We start from the raw sequence: 17,240 nt of genomic DNA on the forward strand, positions 1-17,240 counted from the left end.
GAGCATTTATTGTGCTGATCTTATACCACCAGGTGAAGTGAGATTGTCCAAGGGTTGCTCTAAAACCTTGCTTTCAGGTTATCTTCTAACTACAACCACCATCATTTTTTTTTTTTTTTAAGGAATGAGCATGTGGGAATTTCCTGGCCATCCAGTGGTTAAGATTCCAATCTTCCATTGCAGGAGACTTGGGTTAGATCCCTGGTTGGGGAACTATGACCCCACATGCCGCACAGCCAAAAGATTAAAACAAAAAAAATTTAAGGGATGAACACACAAGAATCATAAAAATGGCTGTCATTTGTGGAGAGATTCCTAGGTGTTAGGAATTAAGCAGTTTTCCTGATTGTTTCAAAAATCCACACAGTAAACCCTACCATTCGCCATTTCACAGGTGAGGAAACAGAAGCTTCCAGGGGCGAAATGCCCTCCAAGTCCACTGACTCCCCCCAGAGATTTGTTAATAGATTGACTGAAAATAAGGAAAGTGTTAGTCACTCAGTGGTGTCCTACTCTTTGAGACCCCAAGGACTGTAGCCCACCAGTCTCCTCTGTCCATGGAATTCTCCAGGCAAGAATACTGGAGTGGGGTAGCCAAGCCCGTCTCCAGGGGAGTGATCCAGGTATCAAACTTGGGTCTCTTGCATTGCAGGCGGATTCTTTACTGTTTGAACCACCAGGGAAGTTACTGAGGACATATGCTAGAAGTGTTCATTGTTTACATATTTTTTTAATTTCCAATTTTACCCAATTGTAATTACAGGACCCTGGAATGAGTGACTCTCCTTGTTAACCTGTGAGGCTGTGGTTGGGTCTTGAGGACAGCCAGCATCTTCACACACACACACACCCACACACACACACACCCTCACAGAGCATCAGTCCACCCCACCCCGAAACACTGAAGAAACCAGTGAAACTTCTGTAAGGAGACTTCTCAAGTCCGGTGTAAAAATACACAGCTCTTCTCAAACAGCCGGCCGATTGTCTTGGGTCCAGAGTGGAGAGCACTCTCTCCCCCTTCCTGCCTCTGCCTCCCTCCAGGCTGCAGCGTGGATCTCTCTAATGCAGACTTTCCCCTCCTTAGGGTGGGAGGCTTCCTCGAGCATTCAGTGAGAGGAAGAGGTGGATGGAGTGTAGTGGAGGCCGGGGCGGGAGGCTGTGGGGCTAAGGCCAGAAGTCCCCTGGGGAGGAGGAGCGGGGCGGGTGTGGGGAGAAGAATGGCCCCCCTTCCCAGGCCCTGAGCAGATAAGCATCTCGCCTTCTCCCTCCTTTTCCTTCTTCCTGGGGCTGGCTGCTGGGGCTCGCCCACCCTGCGCCTTTTAACTGTCAGGGAGCCAATGCCAGGCGCTGGGCGAGCCACCGCCGATGACATGTGAGTTGTGTGTGTTCCAAATTGGTCTTCCTGCCTTTCTGCAAGAAAAACAAACTTGAGCTGGACCCCAACAAACATGACAGGAAAAATAACAACCCTTGTCGAGGGCTGATACTGAAAGCGGCTGGGCTACCCCCCTCCCCCGGTCCCCTCCCCCTGCCCCTGCTGCGGATGGAAAGGGGGGAGTAGAAGGGTGGGGGGTGGAGGGGTGGGGATGGCGGGGGATGGGAGTTCCAGCCCGTGAGCCTCCAAGGTGTGGGGGCCACCACCTTGCTCCTTCAAGATCACCTGTGCAGGGCACCTGGAGGCCCCTTGCAGACCCCATAGTGACACGTAAAGGCCGTAGCATCAAGCTCAGTCTACAGAGAGGGCAGTCGGTGGCTCAGAGTAACACAGCGATGGAACAACAGGGATTCATTCATTGTCCAGTGTCTGACTCCATGGCTCCTTCTTTCACTTTTTGGCCACATTAGAAAAGTGAGAATTCAGAAATTATGCAACAGGGGGTTCCATTTCCCTAGACTCTACAAGTCATTAACGGAAGCTTCCCTGGTGGCTCAGATAGTGAAGAATTTATCTGCAATGTGGGAGACCTGGGTTCGATCCCTGGGTCAGGATGACCCCTGGGAGAAAGGAATGGCAACCCATTCCAGTATTCTTGCCTGGAGAATCCCATGGACAGAGGAGCATGATGGGCTACAGTCCATGGGGTCACAAAGAGTCAGACACAACTGAGCGACTAACACTTTTCACTGGTAATGATACAGCAACCTGAAATATAACTATTCTGAATAATGTTCCTTCCTCCAAACTTATAAGCCCTTCCCAAACCAGTCTGTTCTATTTTTCTCTGATAATCTTCCACATGACTTGACACAGCACTCATACAAGAGTGTTCAATTACTGGACTGAACTAAACTGAAAATAACTTTCTTTTGACATAAGAAGCAATATTTATACACACCCAAAATAACCAAAAGCAGAGATTCAAACATATTTGTACACCTATGCTCACAGCTGCATAATCCACAGCAGCCCAATGATGGAAGCAACCCAAGAGTCCATGGATGGATGATGGATAAATAATATGTGATCTATACATACAGTGGAATATTTGTGCATGTGTACAGTCGTGTCTCTTTGCTACTTCATGAACTGTAGCCCACCAGGCTCTTCTGTCCGTGGGATTTCCCAGGCAAGAATACTAGAGTGGGTTGCCATTTCCTCCTCCAGAGGATCTTCCCAACCCAGGGATGGAACCTGTGACTCTGGCATCGGCAGGTGAATTCTTTATCACTGAGCCACATGGGAATTCAGTATTTAAAGGAAGAAAATTCTGACACATGCTACAGCTTGGATGAAATTTTATGGACATGATGCTAGATAAAATGGGCCAGTTACAAATACTGAATGATTCCATTTAAATGAGGCACCTAAAGTCATCAGATTCATAGAGACATGAAGCAGGATGGTGGATACCAGGGGCTGAGGGAGGAGGGATGGGAGAGACTGTTTCCGTGGGACAGAGTTTCAAACTGGGATGATGAAAGTTCTGGAGTTGGGTGGAGGTGATGGGTCCACAGCAGTGTGAAGGCACTGAGTACCATGGACTGAACGCCTGAAAATGGCTAAGATGTTACTTTGAGTGAAATGTCCATTATTATCAATTGTATTTATTTTTGTACTGTAATTTCAGTCTTCTGGTGTGCTGCAGTCAATGGGGTTGCAAAGAGTTGGACATGACTAAGCAACTGAAATGAACTGAATTTTAATCTTCACTAGTTTTGCTGCTAGGCAAAAGGCAAAATAAGATTTTTATCTTAAAGGAAATCTTTGAAAAGAAATGGCTTAGACGGTATATTTTATGTTATGTATATTTTACCACAATTTTTAAAAAAGAATCCATACTGAGGTGTTTAATAGATCTCTATTCAGTCCTGACAAAGGGAGAGAAAGTACTAAATTATTGCCGAAGTCCTTCTCTGTGTGTGCATGCTGCTGAAGACTTAAACTAGCAATAAAGGTATATTTAGCACATTAGCATCATCAGACCTGAGGTTTCAAGTGAGGTCCAGGACTCTGGCATTAGGAATTTTGCATGTCTGTTTTTCTGAAGACTTTAGAGCATTCTTAAGAGGCTATTTCACAGGCTGACATGGTCAACCACTACCTGTTAAGGTCAATTAAAAGATTAAGAAACAAAGAACAACAAAATTGTGCTTTGCCTGTCCATGCTTTTCTTAAAAAAATGAGAATTTTTTGAGTTGTGGTCTTTCATAGCTGGAAAACTTCTTCTAAGCATAATTCTTTCACTACCCTAACTCCTTTTTAGGAGACTGGTATAACTTCTATTCCAAAAAATGACAGGGATTTTAGAGAAAAAGGAGAGTTATGGAGCCATCTCACTCGTAATTTTCTAAACCAAATATTAATACAGTCATTCCAGCAATATGGAAAAAATAGCACTTCTCATTTAACTAAGTATATTCCATGAATGCAAGATCAGTTTAATATTAAAAAATCAATGTGTCAACCAAGTAATCACTAAATTAAATAATTATTAAATTAACAGAATAAAAGAGAAAAATATGAACATATCAATATATCCATAAAAAAGCAGTTGAAGAAATGCAACATCCATTCTTAATTAAAAAAACAAAAAACTCTTAGCCAACTAAAAATAGAGAACTTCCCTCACCAACCAAAAGGTATTTACAAAAACCCTACAGCAAACACCAGACGTGGTGGTGAAATGTTGAAAGCTTACCTTCCGGGATTGAAATAAGACAAGGATGCCTGCTATCATTACTTCTACTCGAACGATGGTCTAACCTGGATGGAAAAGCAAGGAAAAAGATAAGTACAGTGTATACATAACGAAAGTAAGAAATATAAATCTTATTTACATAAAATTTACATAAATCCTATTTACAGTAAAATTTCTCATGTGGCAACTAAGGCTCGGTGCACCCAAATAAATAAATATAAATATTTAAAAAAATAAACAGTAACAACAAAGGGCCTCTGTGAAGAATGTAAGAATTCCTAATCAAGAAAAAGTAAAGATAACTCAGTAAGAAAATGGGCAAGGCATCTGAGAGGTACTTAGGAATTAAACGGCCAATGATGAGCTGAATAATGACTTGAAATAATTCACAATAGAAGTCTCCATCTCAGAGGGGAGTAAACACCACAGATAGAAAACATTAAAATCAAATGCCTTAAAATTACATACCGAGGGTCCAGGAAAGTAAACTCCCTGAAACAGGGCGTCTCTGCTTGAGAAGTCTCATTTTTTCTCTCTTGACTTGCATCCACGGATAATGAAATAATGGCTATTTCATTTAGGTTAACTGGTCTGTAAGAGTTATTTGATGTCAGGAAAACCTCCTAGATGTTTTTTCAAAACTTTTAGTCTTTTTTGTTAAAAGTTTTCATCTTAAGTAAAATTACATTTAGCTCTGACTTCAGAATAGTCAGTTTCACACAAGAATAAGATCAGATGACCTGAGGTCATAGAGCTCTCTTCAGTCCCACAGAGGAGTAATAGTTAAAGTTAATCTAAGCCATTTCGGGGCTTCCCTGGTGGCACAGCAGTAAAGAATCCACCTGCCAAAGCAGGAGACACAAGTTTGATCCCTGGGTTAGGAAGACTCCCTGAATAAGGAAATGGCAACCCACTCCAGTATTCTTGCCTGGAGATTCCCATGGACAGAGGAGTCTGGTGGGCTACAGTCCATGGGGTTGAAAAAGAGTCACACAATTTAGCGATTAAAAAACAAGAGAAGCCATTTTTTAGCATTAAAACCACATGTCTTTTCTCCAAGCATACCAAAAATTTTCTAGTTAATAAAAAATAATGGTCATACAGACAGTCTAACATTTAAAGAAATTAAAGAAATCAGCCGTCAAAGTTATACCTTGCCCAGGTATGAAACTGTAAGGGTTTGTGTTTGTGAATATCATATTGCTTTGATTCTGTTCCATTTCCATCAAGTTTCTAGGCATTTATCGAGAATTATCAGCATAAAAATAATAACAAATGTTGACAAGTATGTGGAGAAATTAGAACCCTGGTACACTACATGTGGAAATGTAAAGTGGTACAGCCACTATAGAAAACAGAATGGTGACTCCTCAAAAAATTGAACATAGAGTTGCCATATAACCCAGCAATTCCACTTCTGGATATGGACTCTAAAGAACTGAAGACAGGGACTCGAAGCGGGATTTGTACATCCATGTTCATAGCAGCATCATTCACAACAGCCAAAAAGTGGAAACAACCCAAAATGTCCATTGATGGATGAATGGATAAACAAAATGCAGTTTATACATACAATGGAATATGATTCAGCCTAGAAAGGAAGGAAATTCCGACACATGTTACAACACGGATGAGCCTTGAGGACATTGTTCAGTCGCTAAGTCGTGTCCGACTCTTCTGTGACCCTATCTTCTGTGATCCTATGGACTGTAGCCTGCCAGGCTCCTCTGTCCGTGGGATTTCCCAGGCAAGAATACTGGAATGGGGTGCCATTCCTTTCTCTAGGTTGAGGACATCATGCTGAGTGAAATAAGCCAGATACAAAAGGACAAATACTGTATGATCCTACTTACATGAGGTAGCCAGAGAAGGCAGACTCCTAGAGACAAAGAGTGGAATGGTGGTGTCCAGGGCCTGGAGCAGGGGGGATGGGGAGTCAGCATTTAATGGGGACAGAGTTTCACTTTGGGAAGAGGAAACAGTTCTGGAGGTTAATGGTGGTGATGGTTGTACAACAATGTGAATGGACTTGGTGACACTGAACTGTGCACTTTAAACTTAAAAACGATAAATTTTATGTTATGTGTATTTTACCAAAATAAATAAAAAGATAAAGCAAAAATAGAAAAAAGAAGTACTAGTTTAAATGATTATAATAGTGTTGTCCTAATGAGACCAGTGTAAGAATTAACAGTTAATATATGTAAAGCCCTTAGAACAGTGCTCGATACTACAGTTAGTACACACGAAAAATTACCATTGTAACCATGTCATGAATGCTATTCTTTCCTAGTGACATGTTTTATTCCATAGTTCCAGTGTTTTAAATGCAAAATGTTCTGGGTGTAATGAAAGTGATCTCAACAGACAGCTCTCTGACACTCGTACCTTCCTCGAGGGAACCTGATGGTCTTGTTTGAGGGCAGACACCAAGGTTTTCAAAATCCTGCAGAGCTTGAACCAAAGAGCCTGGAACCAGAGCCAGTTCTGCCTCCGCTGTTCATCTCCCCCACATCTGGAGCCCTGCCAATTCTTTCTTGGATAATTTATAATAACTCACTTTAAAAGATAACAGAAAATGCAAGTTGAAACAATAAATTATTTTTGCCCCATACACCATTTATTCAGTCCCCGCAAGTAAATGTTTTCAAGCGATCCTGTTTTTCAGTCCTAGGAATAATTCTGGCACAGGGATGTTAGGAGGAAACTAAACTTGGAGCAGGTAAGCATCTTGTCCAGGGACACACGGTGTCCAAGAGAAACAGAGCACACCCCACTCCCCAACTTGTGGCTCTACAACTCGCAGTGTGTACTTCAAAAATCAGAAACAAATCTACCTTTTTTACATTGAAGGCAAAAGGAAATTGAGACATTGATTTGTCAAACTAAAATGAAGTACTTTTAAAACAAAATTCAAGAACCTGGACTTTGATGAGTTCAGAAAATTGTACCTTACACGGGCCCAGCCTAGGCCTTGTGAATTCTCTCATTGTTGTAGAAGACTCCAAAATCCAGTTTTTTGTGTAAGAAATCCGGGCAGATCAACAAACTACCAAAGAATTCTTTCTAAGACAACCCCACACAATCTCAGAGAAACATAGAAGGAAACAGATCTAAAAACCGCCACATTGAAAATGTGATCAAACAGACCATGGGGAACACGCAGTCCTGGGGGAGGATCCAACAGGTAAGTTAGTGCCAGGTGAGCCCTAGAATGAGGAAGCCAGGCATCTGGCCTGAGCCACCTTCTCCAGCTCGGGCCCAACTTAGTGTGCCTTAACAGCGATCAACTCATCATGCTGAAGAATTCTCATACTGGCATCGAGAGCTTACTAATTAATCTCTTTAAAATTTCAGGTTTCAAAGAATAAAGCAAAGGCCATCAGAGATCAAAGGAAAAGAATATACACCATGAGTTCAGCTAGAGATGCTCATGCTAAGTGAAGTTAAGTCAGAAAGAGAAAGACAAATATATGATATCACTTATATGTGGAATCTAAAATACGACACAAATGAGCCTAGCTAGGAAATGGAAACAGATTCACAGACATAGAAAACAGACTCATGGCTGCCAGGGGGTGTGTGTGGGGGGTTGGTGGAGAGTAGGGGGAGGATGGACTGGGAGTATGGGGGTAGTAGAGGCAAACTATTACATATAGGATAGATAAACAAGGTCCTACTTGTTTAGCACAGGGAACTACATTCAATATCCTGGGATAAACCACAATGGAAAAGAATGTAAAAAGAATGCATAAATGTGTACAGCTGAGTCACTTTGTTGTACAGTAAAAATTAACACAACACTGTAAATCAACTAAACTTGAAAGAAAGAAAGAGAAAATACAAAATTAAGTTATTATTTCCTGTCCAGGCCAGGAAACACACAGCAATAAGGAAATCCACTGAGTACTTCTCTCAGGGGGAAAGTCAGGGGCTGAAGGTGGTGGATCTAGGTGTGGTGATTATGTTAACTAAGGAATGAAGGTTAGCATTCTGTGAAGGGCAGAGTCCAGAGTAAAAGAAGGGTGAAAACAAGCCCTGTTGGTCAAGAACCAGTGTTCAGTGAGGGCCAGTTAGGGTCTGATGTCTGAGGTCCCTCCAAGTTCATTGTGTTTATCCGAGTCAGTTGTGAGAACCAGCTCTCATGAAACACAATAGTCAGTTTTGGCAAATGCTGATAGAAATGGAAATCATTCCTTACATACAGGTGATAACAGCCACAGGCAATGCAGGACATCAGGTCAAAAATCCTACCCAAGACATTTGAGGGAGATATGAATATGGTTCTGAGAAGCACTGAGAAGAAAACTGATTAAAATGGAAGTGGTTGGCTAACAAAACTGGTCACAAAACAGTGTGTACCATATGATATCATTTTGACGATACTACTAATGGACTTATATGTACGCACAGAAAAATATTCAGAAGGAAACACTCAAGTGTTAGAGTTGAGGTGAAAAAAGAGGGTGAATTTCTGTTTTTGCTTTTGCTCTGATTTCTGTCTCCCAGGACTACTCGCTGTTCCTACTGTGATAAAAGACCTTGCTGCAGATCGATGCAACGTGAACGAGCTCGCTTTCCTCCCCACTGATGATCTAGGGTGGAAACCTGCTCTGAGATTATACTGGCTTCCAGAAATACAGAAATGACAACCTGGGGACTTCCCTGGTGGTCCAGTGGCTGAGACATCACCTTCCGACGGAGGGGGCACAGGTTCGAGCCCCAGTTGGGGAGCCAGGGATCCCATATGCCTCATGGGCAAAAAATCAGAACATAAACCACAGAAGTGGTATTGTAACAAAATCAGTCAAGACTTTAAACATAGTCTACATCTAAAACAAACGAATCTTTAAAAAAAAAGAAATGACAACCTAACTCCTGAGACCTGATGCAAAGCCACAGCTCTGGCCTCATGAGTGACAGCTCCAGATGAGTCAGACCTGAAGGTGATTATGGGGCACTAAAAACATTTTGGCAACAGGTCCAGTTGGTCACACCACCCACATGAATACCTAGCAGGTCAGCCTTACCATGGCCACCTCAGGGCCAAGCCTGCCAGCCCCTCACATGGAACACCAGGAGTTAAAAGACCAAATATGAAGCAGCAAGTAACTGCCAGGTTTCCTAACTCTGAGGGTCAAGAACTAGGTTTCATGACAGGGAGACTCAACTCCCACTGATTTATCTTTCCTTTATCCTGGAGCTGGTGATTTCAAGTCTGTTCCGTGACTCTATCAGTAATGGCTGGGTGGAGATTTTTTTTTAGATGCACAGGAATGTCTTTTCTAATCCAAATCAGAGCTGTAATTTGCAAATCTCAAGAGACCAAGCAGGATGGTAAGGGCAGACCCCAGGTTTATCAAGAAGAAAGAGGGGGCAGAGTTCAAAGATTCGGAAAAATCAAAACAGGCGAGGACCGGATGGAATTCACTTAAATAAACCCAATGTGGGTTCAATAGGCCTGCTGGTGTTAAAGGTTACATCATTACTCAATTTCAGCCTCCTGAAACAATGCAGAAATATGAATAAAATTACCTACTGACATAAATCACACTGACCCAACCCAAATCCCAGGGAGGATGAAGGAGGTACCTACTCGGACAATCAGAGATAGATGAGTTCCCGGGGCTCTGAGCAGAAGCAGTAGATATCAGCTGGCCTTAACACAGCAGCTAGGGCAGTGCGAAAGGGCAGGGGGTTAGAGCTCAGAACGGCCCAGAATGTCCCACTGAAAGAAAGATTTTGTCTAATTTCATGTTATGCTACTTTAAGAATAAACTAAAAACTTAAGAGAATAGAAAATTCTTTATATGAACTTCCCTGGTGGTTTAGTAGTGGTTAAGTCTTCCAACTCCCAATGCAGGGAACCAGGGTTCAATTCCTGTTGAGTGAATTAAGATCCCATATGCAGTGCTGTGAGGCCAGAAAAAAGAAAAAAAAAACAATAAATTTAAAAAAAAGAACATAAAATTAAATATAAACATTGATATACTTTAAGCCAATTTTGTTTTTTGAAGGTAATAATACATGGCTAAATAAAAAGTTTTCTTCCCAAATTTCTAACAACAAAAAAAATGTATCTTCTTCATCAACTTTATCAGCAGTCATTATTTCAAGCTTCTTTCAATGTACAATATAAGTAATACGTACACTTATTAGATTAAAAACTTGGATAACAAGAACTTGTTTTAATATATTAGTTTTTTTTATACCCATAGTAAGTGTCCAATAAATGTTGTTAATTATTTTGAATTTTTTCTCTTATAATTTATTATTTAGAATTTTCAGATCAAAAAGAGGCTATGCACTAATAAAACAAACTTATATCATAAAGGTGTGACTTACCAAATCATATATGCTTACATAACAGAGAAGTTTTTATTTTAGACTACTTTCAATATTACTCTCCAAAAATTCTAAGAAAAAGAAACCATATCAGCTTTCAACTCACTCTGTGAAGTTGTTTAGTTATTCATTCACAGAAAAGTTAAAAGTAGAAGACCCAGGGACTTCCCTGGTGGTTCAATTGTTGAGGCTCTCCGCTTGCAATTCAGGGGACACAGGTTCAATCCCTGGTTGAGGAACTAAGATTCCCACATGCTGTGAGGTTCAGCAAAATAAATAATTTAATAAATTATCTGAGTCTCAATATAAAAGTGAAAGACCCATGAAAATGAGATAACACAATCTACTTATGAAGAACTGATGCTTTCAAATTGTGTTGCTAGAGAAGACTCTTGAGAATCCCTTGGACTACAAGGAGATCAAACCAGTCAACCCTAAAGGAAATAAACCCTGAATATTCATTGGAGGAATTGTTGCTGAAGCTGAAGCTCCAATACTTTGGTCAACTGATGCGAAGAGTCGACTCATTAGAAAAGACCCTGATGCTGGGAAAGATTGAGGGCAGGAGGAGAAGGGGACAGCAGAGAACAAGATGGTTAGATAGCATCACAGACTCAGTGGACATGAGTTTGAGCAAACTCTGGGAGATAGTGAAGGACAGGGGAGCCTGGAGTTCTGCAATCCATGGGGTCACAAAGAGTTGGACACAAGATAATTAATTGTATTACAAATGAATGAAAGCATCTCACTGAAGGGAATGAGGAGATTGGTGAGGGAGGTACTGACCTAAGTGGGTTTCCCAGGTGGTTCACTAGTAAAGAATCTGCCTACCAATATGAGAGATGCAAGTTCAAGCCCTAGATTGGGAAGATCCCCTGGAGAAGGAAATAACAACCCACTCCAGTATTCTTGCCTGGAGAATTCCATGGAGGAGCCTGGCAGGCTACAGTCAGGGGTCACAAAAGAGTTGGACATGACTTAGTGACTAAACGACAGTAACAACAACAACTGACCTTAGTAACTTTGGAATGAGTGAAGTCTATAAGACAAAAGGCAAATAAAGTGTATAGAGTAGTGTCCTCTGATAACATGGTTCCCCATGGAGGTGTAAGCTAAAAATTCTGACACCGCTATACACGTACACTGGAACTGAACAATTAAGCAAGTGGGGAGGTCAGGTGAGGGGTCATAGTTCTCACTGCTGGAGCCAGAGTTGACAGAGAAACCAGAGGAAGGCATGGAAGTGACCAATGTGGTGATAAAAGGAAGTCAGAGACTTCCGGATGAACTCACATTCAGTTTCATTACAGGTACAGACACTCACATAGAGAAGTACTTACAGATATATGTACACACACAGCTTAGTGTACAGATGGATGTTTCCCTGCTCTCTCAGCTAAAAGGACCCATAAGCAACAAAACGTTGATACCAACAAGCACACCAAATGCCTGGATCCTAGCTTCTGACATCTCTCACCAATGCCAGGAACTAGAGCTTCTGGGAGAAATAGCTGCTTCCAGGAGCTGTGGGGCAGAGAGCAACCGAGATAAGTCTGGAGTATTCCATAACACCAGGAAAGAAGGAAACGCTTGAAAAACAAAAACACCAAACCCACATTGATGTGAATACACTAAAGGACCCCAGTCAAAACCTCTAGTGGCAAAAGTTCGAACCATTTCAACCATGAAATAACACACAGTTAATAGCAAGCACGAGAACAAAAAATTTTTATATCAAAGGATAATAGGGGATATTGTTTGCTTACTGAAGTAACTAATAAGTTCTTTTCCAGAGACTTTGATACTGGCCAAACACCAAACAAAACAAACCACCAGACTCAAAGGGCTTTGTTAGATACAGTTTCAAATAATGATCCAAAAATAAGAAAATAAAAAAATGTAAAAAATATCGATCCCCTGTCCAGGCTCTGATGACATCACAGATAAAGGGACATCACCATCAGAAGAAGGTCCAGAATCCAGGAAAATTTTTTTCCTAAACTTTGAACTTTTTAATTTGTATTGGATATAGCCGATTACTTCCCTGGTGGCTCAGAGGGTAAAGCATCTGCCTACAATACGGGAGACCTGGGTTCGATCTCTGGGTCGGGAAGATCCTCTGGAGAAGGAAATGGCAACCCACTCCAGTACTCTTGCTTGGAAAATCCCATGGATGGAGAAGCCTGGTAGGCTACAGTCCACAGGGTCTCAAAGAGTCGGACATGATTGAGTGACTTCACTTCACTTTCACTATAGCCAATTAACACTGTTGTGGTAATTTCAGGTGAACATTGAAGGGACTGTACATACACATGTATATCCATTCAGGTGAATGTTTTTAATGAGCTTCCCAAAAAAAGACTCCAAAAGTGATGTGGAAATATTTTGCACATAAAAAATAGAAGCTAGAAGAAGCCTTGGAGGAGGATTTTAGGTAAGAAAGACAAAAAGCCTGGAGAGACCGTGGAGAAAGGGGCTTAAGGGTGAGTAGCTGACCAAGATGACCGGCTCTGTTACCCAAACCCAGACCCGACCAGCTCACCCACTCCCCTCCATGTGGAACTGTCTTCTCCTCTGCCTCTATGAACTCATAGCAAGATTTTTTAAACCTACTAATCTTATCATCATTTCTGGCTCTAGTTTCAAGGCTGTTTTCTAGGAGACTTCAAGAGAATGACAGATACACACGTTCTACTGAGGTTCCCTGACTGCCTCCCATGAGAGACTATAAGTGTTCCAAGAGAAGAATCACACATAGAATAATCGATTCGAAAGTGAGTGAGATAGTTCCAAAATCCACTGTCAGTAAATGTTTTCTTCCTTTTTTTTTTTTTTTTTTACTAAATAACAGAAAAGGAAGGGGAGGGGAAAAAAGTTCCACAATTCAGTGATTTCTAAGATTTGACAGACTAAAACCCGCATTTCATTTCCATCTAAAGAAATCCTATTAACATTTGCAGTGAACATGAAATACTTCTATTTGATAGCAGTTTCAAGATTTACTCAGCTTCAAAATATCAATTTTTGCCTTACAATGGAGCAAAAATGGTACATCAACTCTGAGAAAAAATAGACCTAAACTAGAAAAACAGTAACAAAACAGTAACAACAGTAACAGTAACAAACAACAACAGTTGAAAATGAATAAGCTGCAGTCATAAAAAAGAAAATTTTCTCTGCCCATTTCCTATACACACACACACACACACACACTCACTCCACACTGACAGCATATCTTTTTTAGCCAGGTGGCGCTAGTGGTAAAGAACCCTCCTGCCAATTCAGGAGACATAAGAGATGCAGGTTCCATCCCTGGGTTGGGAAAATCCCTTGGAGGAGGGCATGGCAACCCACTCCAATATTCTTCCCTGGAGAATCCCATAGACAGAGGAGCCTAGTGGGCTACAGTTCATGGGATCGCAAATAGACATGACTGAAGTGATTTAGCTAGCATTCCAGTCCCTACAGAGCTAAGAAACATCTCACTGGGGCAAACTAAATCCCACCTAAAAGTAAGCAACCAGCTTCTGAGACCTGGGACCTCTGCTCTGTGTGCGGCCAGGGACCCTCGTTTCCCTCTCGGACCAGTGGTGATGGTCATGCCTCACCAAGTGCTGGGGTAGGGGGCCGGAAAGGCAACAAGGTCCCTGGGGCTGGAACAGGTGTGACAGGTTTCCACGGGAACCACCACGAAACAAGGCGCCCAGAGTGAGTCACATCCCAGGGACCATGCCTCCGGGTCTGGATTTTTAATAGTTCACGTTTCCTAATATTTGCAGGAGTAAATGAGCGCACCAGGCCTGGAGCAGGGGAGGCAGGAGAGGGCAGGCCCCCTGTGGACTGTCTTCCTGGACTAGGTGCCACAGTTCCCCAAAATGATGAGTGACTTCTTCAAGGAGAGGTCAGATCCACTGGAGACTTTTTAAAACCCAAAGAGTTCTCACCATGTTGTCAAATGTTTGATGCAGGGGCAGGGAAGGGTGGGGGTGGGGTACAGGTGGTGATTAGCCAAGCCAAGAATGGTAACTTCTTTAGGAGAACTGAGCACAGTGCCTTGCAGGCTCTAAACAGACATCTTAAGATTATTAACATTAGCCTGGATGAGTTGAATACCTGGACCAGGTTATGGACATCTCTGCCCAGGAAAGCACAGGGCGGTTCCTACCCAGGCATCCCAAACTGGTTTGGAGTCAAGGCAAACTGACTGTCCTCTGGCCAGCCTCTTTCCCACCCCCTCAGCCTAGTCCTAATCCTCATTGTTAAACTTCATTAGCAGGATTTAAACTGTCTACCACCCTTTACTGGGCGGAGACTGCTCTCGGGCAATTGCCTTATACAAAACGAGCCTCCATAAATGTTTGTTCTAAAGGTCTATCACATGGTATCTGATCCCTAAATAGTTCTTATCCTTCCTTCATCTCTAGCCAGGTGGTGTGAAAACGGAGTGGCTTCTCTTCGGAGGTAGAGGGTCCCTCCAGACAGGCAAGGCTGATTGATGGATGATGTGGAAGGAAACATCTTCAATGGGGACCAGAAATCTGCACCTGCTGGGGCCCTCCCGGGAGCACTTGCTTTCCAAATGGGGGTTGGGGGGAGAAGTGGGGGGGGGGACTCTGAGCTCCCCTGTTCCCAGGAGCCTTGGGTTAATTTTCGCAAGCCTCCACACCTTGCAAAAATCATCTTTTCATCTTGCACCGTAGCACGTTTCAAGTTCCATTTCTGAATGAATGAGAATAAATAAGGAACTAAAAATCATCCGATGACCAGGAGACCAAGGAGAGCAGCATTGTTTAAATCCAGAGCCCTCAGAGGTGCACATCTCTGCAGCTTGCAGACCTGGGGCCAACATGGGTGATGTGGGCCACATTGTGAAACCAAAGAAAAGCTTGAAAATGACTCTTAGATAATCACCTGGAATAATGGAGATACTGTAAACCCCAGTGCTTTGCCCTCTAGAGAGATGCTAGAGTGCAGGGGTGAGAGCAGCTGGCAAACTGCCTGGGTTCAAGTCCAGTCCTGCAGCTCTGGGGCTGTGAGTGATGACACATCACTTTGTCAGACACACACACACACACACACACACACACACACACACACACTCTGTCTATAAAGTGAGAACAGGGATGGTAGCTGTCCTGTAGGTTTGCTGGAAAGATTGATTAAATTAATATATGCTAACCATTTAGAACCATGACTGGCATTACCTGTGTTTGGCATGCCAGCTTCTTAGTCTGTGACCTTTGTCTACCTGAGCTCTCAATCTGTTACAGGTAACCAGTGTCATTCCTTATGCTCCCAAGACAGCCCAGGTTGCAGACAAATACATGTGTGGAACCAGAAATCTGCAGCCAGTGAATTGGCATGAGATGTGTATCTTTCCCCAATTCTCTGTTCAAAAATACACATGGATCATATGTGGCTCAGCTATAAAATGACCCCACTGAAGCTCAGAGATGTGGGAGGAGGTGGGGGGTTTTGTTCCTGAGCAGGAGGAGCAGCACCTGAAGTCTTTAGAGACAGCAGTGCTGAGGGATGGCAAAGCCCCGGGACTAATTGGACAGGAGCTGGAAGACAAGAGCTCTGTTACTCTGTACATTGACCTGATGTAATGACTGACCTGAACCCGAGAAACTTGGAGAACAGACAGAAAACTTTAAAATCTAGCTTTTTGGTGTGTACAAACACAGAATTTTTCAATGGGAACAGTTTTCTTCTTTGACTTCACAATCATGCGATTGGAATTTCACTTTTAAAAATAACCTCTTTCCAGGGAATTTATGAACTCCTTATTGTCAAATTCAGATTTAAATTGAAGAAAGTAGGGAAAACCACTATACCATTCAGGTATGACCTAAGTCAAATCCCTTACGATTATACAGTGGAAGTGAGAAATAGATTCAAGGGATTAGATCTGATAGACAGAGTGCCTGAAGAACTATGGATGGAGGTTTGTGACATTGTATGGAAGGCAGTGATCAAAACCATTTGCAAGAAAAAGAAAGGCAAAATGGTTGTCTGAGGAGGCCTTACAAATAGCTGAGAAAAGAAGAAAATATAAAGGAAAAAGAAAAAAGGAAAGATATATCCATCTGAATGCAGAGTTCCAAAGAATAACAAGGAGAGATAAAAAAGCCTTCCTCAGTGAGCAATGCAAAGAAATAGAGGAAAACAATAGAATGGGAAGGACTAGAGATCTCTTCAAGAAAATTAGAGATACCAAGGGAACATTTCTTGCAAAGATGGGCTCAATAAAGGACAGAAATAATATGGACCTAACAGAAGCAGAAGATATCAATAAGAGGTGGCAAAATACACAGAAGAACTATACAAAAAACATCTTCATGACCCAGATAACCACAATGGTGTGATCACTCACCTAGAGCAAGACATCCTGGAGTGAGAAGTCAAGTGGGCCTTAGGAAGCATCACTACGAACAAAGCTAGTGGAGGTGATGGAATTCCAGTTGAGCTATTTCAGATCCTAAAAGACAATGCTGTGAAAGTGCTGCACTCAATATGCCACCAAATTTGGAAAGCTCAACAGTGGCCACATGATTGGAAAATGTCGGTTTTCATTTCAATCCCAAAGAAGGGCACTGCTAAAGAATGTTCAAACTACCGCACAACTGCACTCATCTCAGACGCTAGCAAAGTATTGCTCAAAATTCTCCAAGCCAGGCTTCAACAGTACGTGAACTGAGAACTTCCAGATGTTCAAGGGGATTTAGAAAAGGCAGAGGAACCAGAGATCAA

General features: G+C 42.2%; 1 long non-coding RNA gene across 1 annotated transcript in view; it reads right to left on the reverse strand.

Moving 5' to 3' along the window:
• Nucleotides 1-710: 710 nt before the first annotated feature.
• LOC145509330 (uncharacterized) overlaps nt 711-17,240 on the reverse strand; it is a 31,924-nt gene continuing 15,394 nt past the window's right edge. The window contains exons 3-10 of the long non-coding RNA XR_014055998.1: nt 9,959-10,055; nt 9,739-9,870; nt 6,531-6,701; nt 5,996-6,056; nt 4,611-4,733; nt 4,143-4,207; nt 1,664-1,831; nt 711-1,413 (exon numbers count right to left, since the gene is read on the reverse strand). This is a non-coding gene — a long non-coding RNA (uncharacterized LOC145509330). The remainder of the gene's footprint in view (nt 1,414-1,663; nt 1,832-4,142; nt 4,208-4,610; nt 4,734-5,995; nt 6,057-6,530; nt 6,702-9,738; nt 9,871-9,958; nt 10,056-17,240) is intronic.

The sequence above is a fragment of the Giraffa tippelskirchi genome, chromosome 6 (genome assembly GCF_054371585.1).
Source record: "Giraffa tippelskirchi isolate mGirTip1 chromosome 6, T2T-mGirTip1v1.2.pri, whole genome shotgun sequence".
In the NCBI taxonomy this organism is placed as follows: Eukaryota; Metazoa; Chordata; class Mammalia; order Artiodactyla; family Giraffidae; genus Giraffa; species Giraffa tippelskirchi.